Source organism: Zeugodacus cucurbitae, chromosome 6, assembly GCF_028554725.1.
Source record: "Zeugodacus cucurbitae isolate PBARC_wt_2022May chromosome 6, idZeuCucr1.2, whole genome shotgun sequence".
Lineage (NCBI taxonomy): Eukaryota > Metazoa > Arthropoda > Insecta > Diptera > Tephritidae > Zeugodacus > Zeugodacus cucurbitae.
Genome location: NC_071671.1, coordinates 4,221,672 through 4,242,622, shown reverse-complemented (window position 1 = coordinate 4,242,622; position 20,951 = coordinate 4,221,672). Strand labels below are relative to the sequence as shown.

At 39.3% G+C, this 20,951-nt stretch overlaps 1 long non-coding RNA gene across 1 annotated transcript in view; it reads right to left on the bottom strand.

The window, feature by feature from the left end:
- Positions 1 to 20,951, bottom strand: part of LOC128922722 (uncharacterized) — a 259,697-nt gene that overhangs the window by 203,508 nt on the left and 35,238 nt on the right. The gene's annotated exons all lie outside the window — the stretch shown is intronic.

Below are 20,951 nucleotides of genomic sequence, written 5' to 3'. Positions count from 1 at the left end.
TAATGGCAATGCCGTTGAAAAGGTAACAAAAGCCAAGCGTTGCATTTCTAAATTTACATATGTACAACCATATATATAAATAACAAACGTAACAAATATGTAAATGAAACCATATACTCTGTATTCGAATGATTGTTGCGGAGAAATGACAAATCATCACGTCTCCGGCACATAAATTGCAGGCAAATTATTAATGTTTTGACAACAACAACAGCTATAGTAACAGCAGAAACCTACAACAGCGCTGACACCCCGCTTGCCGGATGTCCCGGAGTGTGAGCACTGCTCTAAGCCTATATGTACCCGCTGTCACTCACAATCGTCGCATTGCCATTCAATGCTTCTCTCTACTCACTCACTCATTTCCATTTCCATTTCCATCTCGTTGACACCCAACACAATTTCCATTTGCATTTCGCTCATAATTTAATAATTTAATGTTAAGCGATAAATTGTTTGGCCTGCGAAGGTGTTGACTTTTTCGGTTATTGTGGGCCAACAGTTAGAGCCATGCCAACAGCGAAAAAGTGTAATGAATTAAATGTACAAATGAACAAATGTTGTTGCAGTTATGCTAATACCAAAGTGATTATCATGCATATATACAAACAAACAAACCAATTAAACGCTAATACATATGCAGTGCAGCGCGTTGCACGACAAGCGACATCTGACACCGTGCATGGCTATGCAGCGCACGTTGCATGCATGATTGAGCGTCATTTAGTGTTGTGTGGTTGTTGTTTGCTTGTTGCTGTTGTAACACTTGATAAATGCACCGCGTTGATGATATATCAAAAAGCATTTAATAACAACAAATAAGCGCCTAGGCGCGAAAAGGGTTCTATTGGTTGGTCACCCCGTTTCCCCTCCGTTGCTACAACGTCCGCTTTTCAAAGTTCTGATTATTTATTATTCAACCGTTTTTGGGTTGTTTTTTGGGCCAGTAGTAGCAATTCGTATGCGAAACAGGTGACGAGTGTAATGCAACCGAATTGGTGTTGCAAGTTCATTAGTAAATACGAGAGGAAGGTGTGTTTGGATATGGAAATGGTGATACGCTTTAGAAGATAGAATCAAAGTGGTTACAAATTATAAAGACATTAAAAGCTTAGACTTACATAAAAAGCCTAACATAGGACAGTTTTAGATACCTATTGAAGTCATACGTCAAGAAAATCCAATTTTGGAGCTACTAACCGCTTGGAAAAACATGTGATGGGCCTCTCATTTGTATGTTTCTAATATGAAAATAGTACTATAAATACCTGTTTTAACAGAGATATAAAATTTCGAGATTTCGAGAGCAAACTGTCATGGAACCAAAATAAATTTAAGTAGAAACAATTGCCTTAATCGTCGAAGAATGAAATATATGTCTGTCGTAACTTCTACTCAACAAGCAGATATTGATGAGCTATTGAAGCAATCTTACCTCTTAGATTTGTATTTAAGATAGGCTTTCCTCGATTCTCTGTTTTATGTATTGAAGATCCTATAATCTCTCGTATAATAACTTACAAATCCAAACATGATTGGATCCTCCAGTCCTTGGTCGGATAAAATCCAGATCAAATTAAATACCACAGAGTCACCATACACAACACACGAAGTCACTTATTGGTCGGGAAACTGATTTGTTCTGAGAAAATTTGAATAGAGATCGATATATAGTATACTATTAATAGGTTCTGAAACAATTTAATATATATATAATAAGTATTTGTAGACCACTATGGTTTTGGGTAATTCTTTTATTCATCTAAACATTGACTTTGTTGATTGAGATTTGACAATGATTGAGAATAAATATTAGGTTGTCAAATATCTCCCTTCCGCTAAATACGACAATATCAAGCGAAAACGGACGTGGTCGAAGGCCCAAACAGTGGTCAAGCCGGGATAGGTTTTGCTGTGTGTTTGGTGGGATTGGAAGGGAATCATCCACTATTAGCTGCTACCATATGGCCAGACGCTTAATTATACCATCTGCTGCGAACAACCGGACCGCTTGAAGTAGGCGAGCGACTAGAAGCGTCCAGTTTTATTGCATCCACCATATAGCCCGGACCGGGGCTACCACCTGTTTCTGTCCATGGCGAACGCCCTTAGTGGTGTAAAGATGAACTCAAAAGAGGCTTGTGAAAAGCGTTTGGAAAGCCATTGGATTTGAGATCTTCTCTCATCATTGGATATTTCAATAACCTTCATAAGGAGAGTCATTGTTCCATCCAAAAAGAGCCTGAAATGTTCCATATAAGGAAATTGTTACCATATTTTAATACTTGTACGAAGTTAAGTAATTTATTTAGTCCCGGAGCTCGATAGAAATCCCTATAGATCCACACGTAGACTGCATTTATACTTTTTGAATTATAACAGCTGAGCAACCCATATAAAAAATCAAAAAGACCAAATGCCGTAAATCAGTACGACAATTTATTTGTAATTAACGACTTTTAACTACAGAAATAAATCATGTAATTTTTTCAATTACGTAATTATGCGAGAATTATCACTTGTTCTATGTAGCAACATAAGTGAAAGGTAGTATAAATCACAACGCACAACACAAGAGGCAAGCATTAATGTCATGTCAAACGCAAACAAAGCAACATTTCATAATAATATAAAAATACATATTTTTATCCACAAAAAATATAAAGGGTTTCGCTAAAGGACACAAAAAATACAAAAACAAAAATACAGCTACAAAACGTTGCACCTTTGGCTGCATGATCAATGTTGCGCCTGCTGTTAATGATAATTAATTTGAGCACATTAACATTTTTCACAAATAAATATTGCTTTCAACACATGCCAAAGGTGTGCAGCAAAAAAATATAAAAATTATTTTGACACAAGATAAGACATGCTGCCATGCCACAAGCAGTGGACATATTGTTTGTGTTGCTAGAGATCTGCGCGATTGCATGTCAGCAATGTCTTTCGTTGCACAGAATATTCAAGCGATGCTAAAGATGCTCATCAATTATTGACAACAAATAAATTTATTATTACTTATTTGCTGATTGCCATAACAGCTATCAAAATGTTGCAAGTAGTGTCAGAAAAAAGTTTGCGATGGCAATAACAAAAGGAAATGTTTTAAAGGGAAACAATTTTGGAAAATAAGAAAAACGCAAGCGTTACAAAAAGTCTCATAACAAACGCTTTTATATACCACATTGAGCGCAACGTGATAACGATCACAAAATGTATGTTGCAACAACATAGCCTACGCAATAAACATGGCGCTACTGTGAGTTGACACAGCTATTAGGTTGCTGAAGTGTACTTGTGGAACGCAGCTAAGTTTAAGATGGACGGACATGATAACTGAGGATAATCATCTATTATGAAGAAAGACATACAGTATTTTTTTCAATCAAATCTTTATCATGGATCTGAACTCTACGAAAAATCTTTTAGTCGATCTCATCAACTCACAAAGCATACCAAATTCACATTTAATACCAATATTTTAGTCAATAAGACCCGTGGTAGTGCTCTTCTATACAAACACCTTGGCTTTCACATCACCAGAATTGTGTTTTTTCCCCAGTTAACCTCACTTGAAATGCATGATTCATGTCTTCAACAACATGTCAACGCATTTTCGCGCAATCGATCATCGATCCTCGCAATTGCAATCACATTCGCATGACTTCCACATGCCACAACACATCAACGCAATCGCATTGCATCGCACAGCAGCAGCAACAGCAGCCCGTGTCTACACACCTCAACGGCGTACAAACTTCCGACAAACTTGGCCTCCACATTAACTACGACGATCCATCGATCGATCTATCTACGTTATGTACACAGTTGTCGTTTGCCTTTTTGTTATTGTTATTTATTTCTTAATTTTTTCATGCGGTCTCTCTATTTCATTTCATTTCATTTGTCAAAGCTACGCATGCGCGCGGCGTCAGTTGTCGTTGTTGTCAGCAGCAAAATCAACAACAGTGAACCAAGTCAATCGTTGTCATTGCCATTGGCTCGTTTACGTAGTCGTCGTCGAGTCGTCAACATACGCAACAACAGCGCGCAATCGTCGTCGTCATTATCAACGACAGTGCTGCCTTCAATCGTGTTGTCACTTCACTTCGCTCGATTGGTTGTGCGCTTGACCACCTCATCCCCCTGATACTCTCACGGAACACTAGTAGTCCCGTGTAGCCGTTGATGGAGAAAATTTTTACACACGCTACCTTGTCCTTGTTTGACATAATGTCTCAAGATTATCATCGGAGTGATAAACGCACCAAGAATGTTGCCACTTTTTATTCCTACACAATCGTACATGTAGCGTATGTATACGACTGTCTTTGCTTATTTATAGTCTCCGGCATCATTGGCTCGCTTTGCCTGCGTGTCCGATTGTTGTCATTCTTAACGGGCATTGTTGCCAATGTTCGTTGGGTCTCTAAGTGGGCCATGCGGAAAGTGATTTTATGGTATGGAAAGTTTGTCATTGCAACATAAATTATTTGGAGTCACATATCGCGATTGCAGTGCAAAATGGTTGTGCGTCTCTGGGATGGGGGCGATATCAAGCCTCAAGAGTTTCAATTTTGATACATAAGCAACTGGGATTCTATATAAGAAAGGAGAGTAAAATCGGGAAAACTTGGGATTTGAGAGTACAGGCATAGCTTTGCATAGAATCAGAGGGAGAACAGAGATAGCAAGAGAGAGAGATATACTGAGTCAAGTCGATGAAAGATGGAAACAGCCAGTGAAATACAGGCAGTGAACCAGATATAAAGACAGAAAGAGATGGAAACAACCACAGAGTGAGACATAAAGAGATAGAGAGACAAAAAAACAGCCAGAGAGAGACAACCAAAGGGGCAGACGTATGGAGGGAGAAAGATAGTGAGAGACAGGCAGTCAGAGAGAGGGAAATAGGTGGAGAAAGTAGATAAAATTAAAAAGGCTGAGAGAGAAGGAGAGACAATGTTATTCAAAATTAAACAGAGGGCGAGAGATAGAAAGGAGAGAGACAGAGACAGAGAACGATACACATATATAGTAGATGAAAATGAAGTTATTACCGTTACCCAACTTTTCTCATGTTCGAACCCTCCAGCACTACTGATACCTAGATGAAGATTTGGTATATTCATCATCATCGTCACACACTATCCGGGAATAAAAGTCCAAGCATTATTAAATCAAGACACAGCAAACACTTCCGAGTGATTTGGCATGCAAGTCACAGCCAAATGCAATGAATTTCACTCAACACTCAGTGATATGCCAACAAATCAAATAAAAGTTAGCTTTCATCTGAGAACAGTAAGTGAAGTTTGAAGAGGGTTAGTGACATAAGCGACAGTTTGGACATAATAAACTATCATAACCTGTAAATCATGCCAACAAGCGCCGTCAAGGTCGCATTGTTAAGCGCAAAAGCAGGCAGCCGAGATTGATAGCAAGAAAACTCGTTGCAACAACAGGATTTCAACATATTGTACTCGTAATGAAACAAAAAAAAAAAAATGTTAGAACTTAGAGAAAGTCATCTATTACATAAATAAGTGACAGCAATTCCAATTAAGTAGTTGCAGCAGAGACCAAGGAAGCAAAGAAACAGCAAGCGCCTTGATTGAGTGCGACTCAAACAAAGCCATTGACCATGATATAGAAAGCAATTGCAAGGCCTTAATGATTTAATCCAAATATGGTTGCATAATAAATGGCTGAAGCTCCGAGCGCGCGTGGCGGTACACGAAAGCGCAGTGGGAAAGCGCAGCGCTTAAATTTATAGCCAAATAAAAGTGAATATTACGCTTGACGCTAATGTTATTTTGATGGCTATGGCGCAGTTAAGCGAATGAGCAGCAAAGAAATATTGCCTATGCTTGCCACAAATAGCGAACAAGTGAGGTTATTAGCCAAAATTTCGCAGCGAATAGCAGACAACAAAGCTGTTTGGCGAGTGGCATGAATGCCACGCTTGCCACAAACAGGCGTTTGTTTCACCTACTGAAACCCACATGCTTCCACTGCAGTTGTTGGTGGCATGTCAAATAAAATATTTCAAACGCTTTCAAACGAGCAACTAAACAACCAAACTGCCACCAATAACTGTCCACATACGCCACGCAGGGTCAGCGTATATTAAAGCGCGAACTGACGATAAATGTGTCACACACCGCATGCTGCAACAAACCGCCGCTGCCACAAGTGAGTGCACAAATGATGCGCTGCGTGTGTGCAATCGTTGAAAATTATGTGGCAACTTTTGCGGCAGGATACCGCCAGCGGTTAAGCCACGAAATGTACAAAATCAGCTGACTGTAACCAACCAAGATGCTGACTGCTACAGTGTACTCCCGCAAGCTTCACGTTTATGCTTGCCACAACAGCAGCCAAGTTGACAACTTGGAGAAATAGTGAAGAAAATATATGGTCAATGGTTTGTGTGGCCGGTGGTTTGGTCAACAAGCTAGGCGCATAATAGTTGTTGCGACAGCCTCATATGTGTATTCAATGACAGCCCGCATACTGACTGCCTCTCTAGTGGAAGCTGAAGGTGAAGGTGCAGCGCTTTCCAGCGTAGCTATAGTTTAAGCTATTTATACGTTGTTCTTTTCGCCTTTTCTTTACCTTCGCTCGTCGAGTCGTTTTATATTGCAATCTGTCTGCAATCATGTCACATCATTTCACGACCATAAGCGGACTTGATTGTGCTGGTTCTGATGATTCTGGTGGCTCATAAAAAGTTCATTTGTGTACATGGTAAAAAGTTGGTTATACAACTGATGAACAATTGATACTTGGGGACACTATACTAATAGAATTTTCTTGCCAAAAACCCTTGGAAGTTATTCTCGAGATCAATAGAAGTATAAGATAGAGCTCACTTCCAGCTGTCCCAAAGTCCTCGGTAACTGGATTAAGATCATATAGGCTACAAGTAAGTCATCTACTATCCTATCCTAAGATCCTAAGATTATTGGGATCGTTCCACGGCTGCTTAAAGCAATACATGCTAGAAACCTCAGATCTTGGAATACCACTATTATAGGTAGAAAAAGAAAAGTATATAGTATATATACTGTGGATGATCGATGACCAAACCACTCAACACTTTTCAGACGGGGGGAACTCTGTATCAAAACAGTGGTTAAGAAGCTGCAAAAAGTGGAGACCGCAGAGTTTACTTCGCGGATAGTGAAGAGATGGACATTTGTATGCGACTGAATAACCTTCAACCAAATGACACGGATTATCTTTTATGAGTCTAAGAAGAAACCTCAAGTTGCTGAATAATTGAGTCGAATGAGGAGCACAAGAAGTCTAATAATGGTTTGATGGTTGGACCGCTTGTGGTCAGGTCATTGACATTCTACTTCGAACTATATAGGAAACCATCAACCGGAAAAAAATACTGCAGTAAATCTGGTGGTTTTGGGAGGAAAAACGCCTTTAAAGGAAAGTTACGTTAAAACGTATCTCAAGCTTCAAATATCGAAAGCAAATTCCATTGGACGACATTTTCTTAAGTGTAAGCATCAGCAAGTTGGTCTCCCAAGACTGTAAGTATTATTCCATTGAAGTGACACTTAGTCAGTTAGTTAGTCAGTCAGTTTGACATTTACGTGAAGCAGGTGCACCACAGTTAACTTCTGTCTACTATTTGTTAAAGCTATTGAGAAGTTATTGACACTTTAATATTTAGGAAGTGCTTGCACTAAACCACAAAAATATGCATAAATGATAATTTGACTGTGCTTATGGCTGGAAAATTGTCCACTCTTCTAGCATTTTTCTAAAGATGCGTTTGATGGACTGAGATGACCTATGACTCGGTTCGATTTATAGATAAAATAGTTTTAAATATTTTTCAAGCAATTTTTACTTCAACAAACCTACGCTTTAAGCGCGCTTACAGCATTTGGCGTAGCGCCACGTTAAATTCCGGTGGCAATAAAATGCGCTTTACTCAGTGCATATGCATATGAAGAGCGTCATTTCACTTGCCAACTGAGATGTCTTTAAAACTTGTCGCATCTCACCAATGCCAAGACGTTGTTGTAACGGCAAATCACCTGCAATGCAGCAGTGTTGGCACAGGTAGCCGCACACCAGAAACACACACCCCACACAGAGGAGCGGCGCGCTACTGAAATTTATACGCTGTCAACTGTGCGACCATTAAAAGAAGTTATGACAACATTCGCATCTCAACTCAACGCAACTCCGCTCAGCTCAGCTCAGCGCAATTCAGCTCAACCCAGCTCAGCGCCGCTCACTCCTGTGTTGCAACGGTAGCAAAGTCACTAAGGCAGCTGCTACTTTATGAGCTCATTGTTCATAGTTGTTATGATGTTTGTTGTTGTTCTTGTTATTGTTTGGTGCTTAAACTTTTCCGTCATTGTTTATAGTCGCAAGCACGCAGCCAAATCCACCTGAAGTACAAAAAAAGCTTCGGCAAATAGATATGTGTTGCTCGGGATGTCATAAGCGTATAGTCACCCACTCGTGAAGGTAATAAAAAAAATGGTTGCACTTTTTATTGCCAACACCGTAAGGAACTGCTGCAATGCTTGTATTGCGCCACACTACTTGTCATTTTGTTGTTTGTACGCCGGCAAAAAAATTACTTTAGCATCCACAGCCAACAATAAAAGATGGCGCCAAAATAGTTGCTTCTGCCGTCGCCGGCATCGCCGCCGCTATAAACAGCGCAACACGACCAAGGAGACTACTTTTCAAGATTTATGCGCTTCATCAGCGGATGAAGCATGTTCCACGCTTACGTGGAGAGCTAAACGAGCGCACTTGAGGAGTTGTTGTTGTTTTTGCGTTGGAATGTGTTCTTAAAAAGCGGGTATTTTTTTAATATAAAGTAGTCTTTAAGAAATTAGCTTTAAAGTCTCAATAATACGGAGGATTAAGAGAACTATGCAAGGAAATCTAACTCGAAAGACGATTTGAGAAGGTTCCTTTTTGAGAGAACAGAGGAACAGAGTTTTATTGATCGAGGTGTAGCTTAATTAAGTCAACTTTAGATAAGACCAGCCAAATTCACTGCTTCAGTTCAATTTTGGGATCCTGGTTACAGATCCAAGGATCACTGTCCTCCCTAAGGCTCGGACAGATATGCAGGTTCTCAAAAACTCCAGATAAACCCAGCCAAATTGTAGTCTTTCAGCTCAATTTTGGAATCCATGGATACAGAACCAAGGCTCACTGTCCTCCCGAAGACTGGGACAAATACGCAGGTTCTCAAAACAGAGAGCCATGGGTAATAGTGATTCATTATGAGAATAGAGAGTCTGTTTTTGGAAAGAAGAGTGACTAGCATCTGAACTCCGAAAGCTTTCTTTTCGAACAAGCTAGACTCTAATAAGATCAGAATGTCTTTTTTATACTCAATTTCATATAAGAAGGTCTACTATTTCTTTTAAAATACTCCATTCAAATCATTTTCTGTAAGAAATTTCTGTCTTCCGTGCTTCGGAAACTTCAAACAAAGATTTTAACTAAAGTAATTGCTTAATCCCAGAGATCTAATAAGTAAGTTGTACTCCCCGATGACCGACTTGCCCGCTAACTGAACTTTAATAAACATACTTGATGGCTATGCTAATATAAATGGACCGAAAACAGGGAAGTGGCTCAAGACAAAAACATCATAATTAAAAACGCATCCAAACCCGTCACAGTCAAGCAGCATGCAAAAATATTACAGCAAAATAAATAGGAAGTAAGAAAGGAGAGTAATCGACATTGAAAAGAAAACAAAATCTCGCTATGCATAACAGGGAGGAGGAATAAATTTGCTCTTCAAATACCGACATTCTAAACATCACTTCGCTACCTCCGCGCGGCGGACGATTATTAATGATCAGCGCTGCAGGGTGTCAAACAATTACAACAGCGACACGGATCACACAAGATGCCGGCTGGGTGACGCCAAAAAGCCAAGTGTTTCTTGTGCAGCCAACTGCAACTTGTCTAATGAACACCCCGCGTTGCTCCACAATCATTTATCATAGGTGTCGCTTAAACGCTGCCTGAGCACATCATTTTGGCAGAGCACTGAAGAGTGTGCGACAGGGCGCGGCAGTCTATTGCAAATTCAACACCGTTTTATGAACATGTGGAACAACCGAATCAAACGCCCAAATACATGAATAATCAGCGTTCTTTCGGTAGATGCAAATAAAAAACTCAGGAGCCACTTGCACGCAAAATAATGTAGGATTTAGGTTTGGATATTGAGGCGAAGAAGCACCTTTAAGGAAAGATGTGAAAACTGTAAAGGTAAATAGGGAAAGAAAATAAACTTTAAACTTTTAAACCTTTAAACCTTTAGACTGAGAAAATAATGGTATAAAATAGTCCTACGCTAATTGCTGTATATCTACCGAAAAAGAAAGCCCAAATTCGTATACAAGGGACCAACTTTTCATAAAGAAACCCTCTCAGTCGACCGGATGATATAAAACTGCGAAAAATGAACTATATGAGGAAATATCAACTAGCCTCCGGATGAGCGGGACATCTCCTTAGGACGCTTCCTTGAATCTTAAGGAGGAAGAAGCTGGAGGAAAACCGCCAAAGTCAAAGATCGAGTAGATCATTTCGCAAAAAGCGTGAGAGCAAAATACCGACGTAGACAGAGGACTCTTTTAGTACCTTCCATGAAATTCTCCTAAATCTAACACATAAGTAACTTCAAATCAAGATCGAAAAGCACGATCTAAGATAGCATACAACCTCCATTCTTCGTTATATTAAACTTCCCGTTAAATTTTTTGTGAACTCACTTTCCCCACCCACCAAAATTATGTGAATTTCCCACAAACAACAACGCTAACAACGCCAGCCATTGTGGCAGATATCCCACGCTATCCATCAAGCGCGTTGATCAGGCCGAAAATGGCGATTGGGGAGAAAAGTCGGCGTTTACTGTCAACGTCATTCAGTTTCAATCACACTGCCGCGCCTGCGAAACGGATAAATATGGCGAAAATGAGACACAAGGAAAGGAAATAAATGCATAAAAAAGCGAGTAAATGAAACTTAATGTAAAGCACAGAAATCACTGTTGCATGAATAGAGGCCGACAGACAGACACCTGCCAAGTAGTGCTGCACAACACATCAACTACAAAAGCGGCGCAGACGGCAACAGGGCACAAGCTCAATTAATTTGACATGCAACGCGCTGTGGCAGGCGGCCAAGCGATAAAATACGCTGCCTGTTCGGAGGAGTGGAGGGCCCGGCAGTGTAGTAAGCCAGCGTGGCAGACAGTTAAGTGCGACAGTGGCGACGACGGCGCCTACTTGCCCAAAAAAGGGAAATTACCGGCAGCCTCCGTCTGGGGCATACCGATTTTTTATGTTGGCGGCACGTAGCGTAATGCAACAATGCAGAGGGACGCGGGCAAATGGTGACAGAAAAACCGCAAACTATTCACGAAAAGTCAACGCGAGTCCTTTCACTTTTCATTTTGCACACCGAACACTTTGATATTAAGCGGCGCCGAAAAAAAGTAAAAGTTGCAGCTCGCATGTTGCGCGGCAATATTGTGGCGTATGGACGCACATACAAGCAGATTTCGTTGCTAGTGGGTAACACACGACGGCGTCTCGTAGGCAACAAATTAACCACAGATAAAACAACAAAAGCAACGCCCGCAGTTACCGCTGCTGCTGCTGCCACATAATGTAGCACGAACTGACACGCGCGGTCGGCTTGCTGACAGTGTGACTGCGCTGCTGATCGTCGTCTAGTGATTGCTGCAGTTGTCGGTCGTTGAGCTAGCTCAAACTACTGTTACTCAACTTAGTACTGCAGTTGTTGTTGTGCTATTTCGGTACAGTTAGCTCGCTTGTTGTTGTCGCCATTTTGTGTGCCACAGCATCGGTATAACTGTACTACTGTCGCTATGAAAAGTGAAACTGCAACTCTGTTTGCCGTCGTCGATCCTAATCGGCGATCAACTGAACTAGCACTCGACTTTGCAGAAATATTATTAGCGCTCGAGCCTTAACTGCGGTCTCTTTGCAGTGTTAAATTTGTATATTTTTCGAAAATTCATTTTTTATATTTTTATTACCGTAATTTTTGTGCGATCAGGCGTCAATCAGCGTTGATTTTTATTTTATTGCCCATAAATGCGGTAAAATGCGATTTTTGATAAAATCAGGCAGTACACAACATGTTTACAACAAATTATGGCAAATTTTGTTTGACAGTGATTGAAAATTGGCAATATGCAAAACCGTTATTGGCGGATCTCGAGACAAGATCATACAGAAAGCAACGCTAATGATTGTAAGCTTGATCTTAGATATAATTAGTTACTAGACAACACCTTTCTTGTGTCATATGTCACCTTGTATTAACTAACTGTATTATAAATAAACCAGAAATTATTTTGGAGTTATTTTGGTATACGAGATTACGATCACTCTTGTGAAGTCTAAAATAATCGTTAAAGACTTTTTAGTTTTAAGACTACCTAAACAAGTCGTAGTCGATTCGTCTTCATAATAATTGATGCTTACATATTAAATTAATAACATAAAGCATTTGAGAATTACAGACGCTATTATGATCATGAACGAAATAGTGAAACTTTCAATAGGATATATAAAATACTTTATTTTTTTGCAGCAACAGGAATATCTTTCGAATCTTCTTTTCAACACACGAAAAAAAGGTCTCCAGAAGGTATCATAATTATAAATGGCATGATAACGAAAATGGAATGGATATAAATCGGAAATTCTGAACTTACCGTTATTATTCACCAGTACTGGACTTCGAACCCCAAAAAATATTATATTAATTACTAGATATGTGTCATAAAATGGTTTGGATATAAAGAAAATTCTATTTTGCAGGCATATTGGGGCCTAGAGCTTCCAAGGGTCTAATAGCAAGATACCTTGCGTTGAGATCGGATACGATTTTAGTTCCGTTTTAAGTGCATTCATTGGTTCACAGCAGCTCCGAGATCAATTGTCTTCTGAGCATCCAAAAAAAACCGTATGACTCTCACGAAGAACTGCGAAGTCATGTGCTACTTTTTACGGCACATACCTATGGAAAGTAGAAGCAATAAGTAGCGGCAAGCAGCACCCCACTGCTGTCGAGTTAATTGTAAATAACGAATATTAATAAAAATATTTATGTTCGACCATATTTTTACGGACCAAAGATGGCGTATATCAGCAGAAATGATCTCAGATAACATTGCTTCGCAGATTGTTTGGCTACTACGCTGTGAAATAGGGACATAAAAATGCGTTGAATGTTGCAACATTAAAAATATTGCTGCTGGCATGTGATTTCTAAAGAACAAAACAACAACAAAAACATAAATATTGAACGGTGAGAGAAAGGTTGAGATTCGCAAAAAAAAAGCAAAGAAGAAGCGCATTGCTGAAGCCGTAGGGAGCTTAACGGCAGCATAGAGTTAAAACAACAGCGTTAATCGCAACAACAACAGTTAACAACAGCAAGCAATAAAGAAAGCAACAACAATGCCGCCGCTAGACACGACAAGTGGTAGATTTTTAATGTCTATATTATGAGGTAACATCAAATCTGTAACTGCAGCCGATCAATAGTGGCTTTCAATTAAATTAAATGAGCGAAAATCGAGTTGTAATGATGGCAAACAGCAGCAGTAACAGCAGCACCGGCAGCAACAGCAGCAAACGTCGCAATCATAAATTAAGCAACAACAAGCCGATAGGCAATTGCAATAATGGCGGCGACAACTTTTATCGCAGCAGCAACGGTCGTTAGTGAAGAGAGCAACAGGCAGCCGCCGCACGAAACAGCTTGATCGTAATAACAACAACAACAATAGCAACAGGCAACACACGAAATGCGTTTAGAGAAGCGACAGTTAGAGCTGACCAAAGTTGTTGGCAATGAACTGTGGCAGCAACAAAACATTTCCACACAGACAACAACAAACAATTACAATGCGCATTACAACACTTAATGACAAAATAACAGCAGACGCTGCCGTCAGCCATAACAATAACGCTCACTATTAAACAGCAATGACATCAGCTGGAAGTGGTGTTGGTGCAACAGCAGCCGTTACAAGTGCAACATGAAAGTGTGAAAGATGTTTGGTGGCAGCCGAGACAAGAGTTGCGCAGCCGCTGTACAACTTATTATTGTTGTTGCACGCTCATAGGAGCATTCGCTGTCGCTGCTGCCTGGCGACATTGCCACTCATGTGTTGCAAGAAGCACGGTATGCGGCAAATTTACACTTAAAAGTTGCTACAACACCAATAATAAGTAGCTAACAACAAATTTAAAATAACAACAAAGCGCATAGCAATAAATGATATTAGGCGGCAAACAGTTAAAGCCACATTGACAACAACCACCAACAAACACCAAGTGAAATTTGACGTTTATTTTGCTTAAAGCACATTGTTGTTGTTGTTATCGCATCTATTTTATGGCAGCCGGCATTCGTTTGGCTGATTGTGCTCGTAAATGTGTAAATCAAATGGCAATTGATATGCTACCGCTTGCACCTGCATCTAACCGACAATGGCTAAAGTTAGAGGGGGGAAGTGTGCGGTGCATGCCCCAAACCACTTCGTTTGCTACTTTTTCGCGCTTTTAATGACTTTGGGGAATTTCACTGCAGCGGCAACATTTATTGGTTTCGTGTGTTTTATTGTCACTGATACAAATGTGGTCGATAGCTGCAGCTGCAGCAACAAACAGTATTCAAACATCAAGCAAATACAGACACTAACAAGTAGTGGAGTACTAAGTTCGGGTGCAGCCGAATTAAACAACAATATGCACACGAAAATATTTCTTATTAAATTCATTATGATATCTCTCGAATATCCATACTTATTAAGATTCTTGTCTTGTAGTAATTCTTTAATAGGATCTCCTAACCCCTGACTTGACGTAATATTTAACTTTACCTTCATTGGCCTCTCTAGAATCTCGACCTCAACTGACAATGCCATGCTCTTCAAACTGTAAACAGACATAACATCACCTGAAACATCTTTGACCTCAGCCGAACCCTCACCTGACCGCCGAAATATAAACAAACGAGACTTCACATATCTCTCCAAAATTTAACCAAACCATTCTTACTTATTTAAACAAACTTGATACCTCCTGCAAAAATAAATCCCGTTATTTTCTAAAACATATACAAACCTGAATAACAAACTTTATGTCACTTGACCATTCAAAATTTAAACTAACATCCCGTGACACTCAAAACTATATACACACTTGACATGGCGTGACTCCACAATATAAACAAACTTCTCCTTGACACCCCAATATCAAAACTAGCATCCATTCCTCCAAAATGTAAGCAATGCTGGCATCACCCGACCTCTCCAACTGCTAACAAACAAGCTCTAATGATCCGAAAATATAAACGAACCTGACCTCAAGTAGAACTTCAAAACATAAACAAACCTGATATCCCGGACCTCCTCAGAATGGCACATATATATAATACTCTTGAACTTGACATCAAATGACGCTTTAAAATTAAAAAAAAAACTGCCAAAGGTCATTGACCTCACCCCAAAAGGTAAACAAACCTCTGCCAAATTTCATTGACCTCACCCCGAAAGGGTAACAAACCCCGGCAAAAAGTCATTGACCTCACCCCAAAAGGTAAACAAACCCCTGCCAAAGGTCATTGACCTCACCCCAAAAGGTAAACAAACCCCTGTCAAAGGTCATTGACCACAGGCAAAAGGTAAACAAACCTTAGGTTAGGTCAATGACCTTTGGTGTGGGTTTGTTTACATTTGGGATCACGTGATGTCATTTTTGTTTACATTTTGGGATCACGTGATGTCAGGCTTGTTTACATTTTGGGAATCACGTGATGTCAGGTTTGTTTACATTTTTGAAGTCACGTGATGTTATGTTTGTTTACAATTTGGGATCACGTGATGTCAGGTTTGTTTACATTTTGGGATCATGTTTGTTTAGATTTATTTTTGAGAGTCACGTGATGTCTTTTTTTTTACATTTTTAGAGTCACGTGATGTTATTTTTTTACATTTTGGAGGGTCACGTGATGTCATGTTTGTTTACATTTTGAGGGGGTCTACATTTTGCGGGGGTTTATATTTTGAGAGTCACGTGATGTCATGTTTGTTTTCATTTTGGAGGGTCCCGTGATATCAGGTTTGTTTACATTTTGAGAGTCACGTGATGTCATGTTTGCTTATATTTTAGAGGGTCACGTGATGTCATGTTTGTCAACATTTTGAGAGTCATGTGATGTCACGTTTGTTTACATTTTGCGGGGGTCACGTGATGTTAAGTTTGTGGTTCGAAGTCTTTCATTTAGATATGTCTGCGTTTTGAATCAGCGGACAGATGATGAAAGAGATATCTCGATTTCAAGTATTTTTCCTAATCATTCTAATTTGTATAGCACTATATCTATTCCGATGAATTTTATGTGTTACGATCATATGAACAAAACTATTATGCACTGTGCAGCATGTTGCGCTAGTATAAAATATATACATATATAATACAACAATGTTATGCCACAAAATTCGCGCTCAATATGCTTGTAATAAAATGCTCGTAAATGATTGATGGCTGATGGTGTTACGGAAGAAGCAACAGTACTTGAGCACTCTTTTGGTGTCAACTAAATACAATTACGGTTGCTTGTGATGATGTGATAAAATATTGTAATGCTATGCATTACATAAGCTAATCGAATATTTTAATTAGTAATTAAATTAATGGAAATATATAATTAATTGACTGTAAATAATATGGAAGTTAATAAAATAAGACACTGAGAAGACTACGGGACCGATTCATCTGAAATTTTGACTGTAGATATCTATGAGAATAAACTAAACAATAGTAAATTACTTGGTGGTACTTAATGGTGTCTCCGGACGGTGAGGTGAGTACTTATCGGAGCTGGGTATGTAATTTACTTAATGATTTATTTATCCTACGAAGCTCTATATTATCTGTGAGTAGTAGTACCAACAGAATATATGTATCTATGACTAAGCCACGGACACACATGTGAAAACTACAACAAAATTGATTTGTTTCTATAGTCTCATTACTTAGTCCCCTTAATTGCGTATCAATATGTTCTGTTAGACATTTGTCCGTCCATTTATCAATCAGTTTGACTGCCGTTGAATAGTTTTAACATAAAGCATATAAAGTCGGCAATTTCTATTCTTCTCAATACTCTGTACAGCCACTCAGTCACTCATTCTATTCGCTACTTTTGTGTCATTCGAACTAGCTGTCACTTTTTCATTGTCGCCCCATAAATTTGCCACAACAAAAAAGTATAGTATTGCGCAATTGAATTGCGCAGCACAGAGTTGCACGGCATTACACAAATGCGCAAATAAATTACGGTTTTATATTCACTTTTCAATTTTTTATTCGTTTATTTATTTTTTTTTCATTCTTTATAATGCTTTTTCTCGTTTATTTTTCATTTTCCGCACACTCGTTGCAATTATTTGCTTATTCAGCGCATGATTTGCGCATGTGCAGCTAGTTGCGTAGCCAGTCCGTTCGAATGCAGTTGGTATTTTCTCGCCTCAAATGCTTTGACATTTATTTCAAAAATTCCATGCAATTTAATTGTGACCGAAATTTGGCAGGTTGTTAGAATTTTTATATCCCAGGCGGTATGCGTAAACAAATACTTTACTAATTAAAGTTTTTTGTAAAAAGAAAATAATTGCTGTTATCGCTAACGCAAGAAAAGCGGGCCTAGTGGTCAAAATATATATGGTCTTAGGAATATTCTATCATTACTACACACAGTACCTATTCTAAGGGAGCTAGTTGATATAGATATAGGTTAGGTTCACGAAAGATCCCACTTGAAAAGTAGAAGACACCGGTTCATTGTGATGCCAAAAGACTTCTAAGTATATATCTTGTAAGGTTCTTATAATTATAACGCCGTTAAGCTCTAAAGCCTTCACAAATGTGCTGAGGCGGCTAATAACTATTATATCCGATTATGATTACCGAGATGTTTTGTCTCAGTATTTGGAAAGCTGGAGAGTTGATATAAGCTTTAGGTATACTTTTGTTAGTGCCGGAAGGTCGTTATCAACTTACTCTCAGGAACCAATTGGAAAAGGTTCCGCTACCTAAACAAGGTTTTATTAAATTTAATAACAACAACTTTAAAGGGACGTCGCAACGTCACCAAGTCCAAGTCCATATCATTAAGTTTTAGAGCCGAGAAATTGTCATAATGCTTCGCAGTAGTCACATTCCCCGGAATATTGATTTAAACTATATTTTCTAAGAAAGTTGGGTAGCAACGCTATTACTATATGGACCAAGCTTCGCTTCCAGTACCATTTTTCATTGAATATTACAACAACAATTAAAGTGTTATCCAATTCAGTGGCAAGCATATAAATTCACACTTTGAAACTATCCTGTTAGTAACAACTAGTTGATTGAAGGTCTTGAAATCACTAGAAAAAAAGGAGAACGGCGAATAAGCAGAAGCAGTAGATGAGAACAGCAAATGAGAAACACTGTTCCAATGGAAATTAAAACTTCACTGAAATGCCAGCAGAGGCAATGAACACAAGGGACGCACTGCATACAAAGTGTGAGCAGCAGTTGGCTGCGCGTTGAAAAGCCCACAGGGCCTCGGGCTGACGACTGACGGCTGAGAATTTTATTACTGCGGCCTCATGGAATAGAATGGTGAAGGGAGAGATGGCTGATAAAAAAACAGGCGCACGCGAGGCAATCTACGCTGACCTTGGTTGTGTGCCTGCGTATGAGTGTGCTGCTATAATGGACCGACAGCACATTTTTCAACACGCTCTAATAGCATTTGTCTTGAATGGGAAAATATGCAAGAAATATGAGAAAAAATGCGCGCAAAACATATTATTTTATATTTTAAAATATTTATGCAAAGGATGTGCGCGTGCACACAAATTGAGTTGATACTGGTATATGTGGCAAGTATACTCGCGCATTTGCATACCTTCCTTCATGCAACATGTGTGTGTATGGCACGCTGGTCCTTCGTGGCTGCAGTTGAAGTTTTTTGTCTTTCAACCTTTTTATTTTGTGCCGCAGGTGACGTTGTCTATGCGATTAATAGCGTTTATTATGTCCATGGCAATTGTGGCAAGCATTTGTTGCATGGCAATGTGGCACAACGCTATGCGTTTGCAAGGCGCAGCGCAGCGGGTGGGAAAGCACCTTGCTTACACATATACACACGCGTGTATTGAGCGTGCCTTTCAACATGCCCCATACATGATTATTACCATATACCTGCTGCACTTGCAACATCAATATGCCGAGGATACTTAACAGCTGCTTCTGCATTTTGCACGCTCGCCTTGCAACAACAATCAACCCAATATTCCTGCAGCAGCGTTTGACTTTATTTTCGTTGGCGGTGTGGCTTTTTTTTTTTTTGCTTTCCAGCCAGCGTTGCATGGCAAAGTTCATCGTGGTGACGGCATCACCACATTTTACAGTTCACAGTTTGTGTTTTTTTTTCGCTCCTCTTTTGGCACGTTAGTTGGCGTTAGTGTCGAAATAAGTCTGCGCATTGTTGCCACACTCACAACTTGCTGTGTTGTAGCAAACACTTTACTAACTCTGGTTTATGTGCGCGCGAGTGTGTGTATGTGGCCAGTAGCAGCTACTCGGTGCTGTTACCCTGTAAGTCAGCGCATTTGCACCACATGTGTTCATTTTGTAGCATTCAACACAGCCATGCATCATAATCATTCACGTGCGGGTACAGTGCGAGAAAGTATCGAAGGCAAGCAGAGTAGCAGATGTGGAGATGTGAGAAAAATATGAAGTAAATATGCAGAAGAAGGTCGAAAAAAATATAAATGTTCAGCTATAGAAAGCTTTTCATGGAAGTATCTGACCGGAACTTTGGAGTAATCGATATGAGTGGAGACAATTTCAAAATCTTTGATGGGTCCGTTATAAGTAAGAGACAATCTCAAAATCTTTGAAGGATCCGTTGTAAGTAAGAGACAATCTCAAAATCTTTAACAGATCCATTGTAAGTAAGAGGCAAACTCAAAAACTGTGATGGATCCGTTATAAGTAAAGGAAATCTCAAAATTTTTGACGGATCCGTTATAAGTAAGAGGCAATCTGAAAATCTTTAATTGATACTTTGTAAGGAAGAGACAATCTCAAAATTTTTGATGGAACCGTTATAATTAAAGGAAATCTCAAAATCTTTGATGGATCCGTTGTAAGTAAGATACAATCTCAAAATCTTTTATGGATCTGTTATAAGTAAAGAACAATCTCAAAATCTTTGATGGATCCGTTACAAGGAAAGGACAATCTCAAAATTTTTGATGGATCCGTTGTAAGTAAGAGACAAACTTAAAATCTTTGATGGATCCGATATAAGTAAAGGACAGTCTTAAAATCTTTGACGAATCCGTTATAAGTAAGAGACAATCTCAAAATTTTTGTCGTATCCGTTATAAGTAAGAGACAATATCAAAGTCTTTGAAGGATCCATTTTAAGTTAGACACAATCTCTGATTGACTTCGTCGGGAACTTATTCTTTCCTTATACCACTATTATACATCGCTAGAGTTCCCGTGCCTCCATCCTATTCTTTCTTTATAATCCAATACTTCCTCTCGTTAGAAGTGCCTTTAGCAGGGACTAATTGAAAATATATTGAACTCTGTTTTGAATTTTCCGAGCTCTTAATTCTCGAATTTTTCTGTATCGAAACACCGAACCGTTATAAATAATTAGTAAATTTTCCTCTCAGTGCAGGCCAGAGATCACCACGAATGGTCTCATAATATCCTCATATTGTATATTATCACCAACACCTCCATTGTAACCAGCGATTTTAACGCGTACTAACTATAGCACCAACTACACGTACCGCAACAACAGCA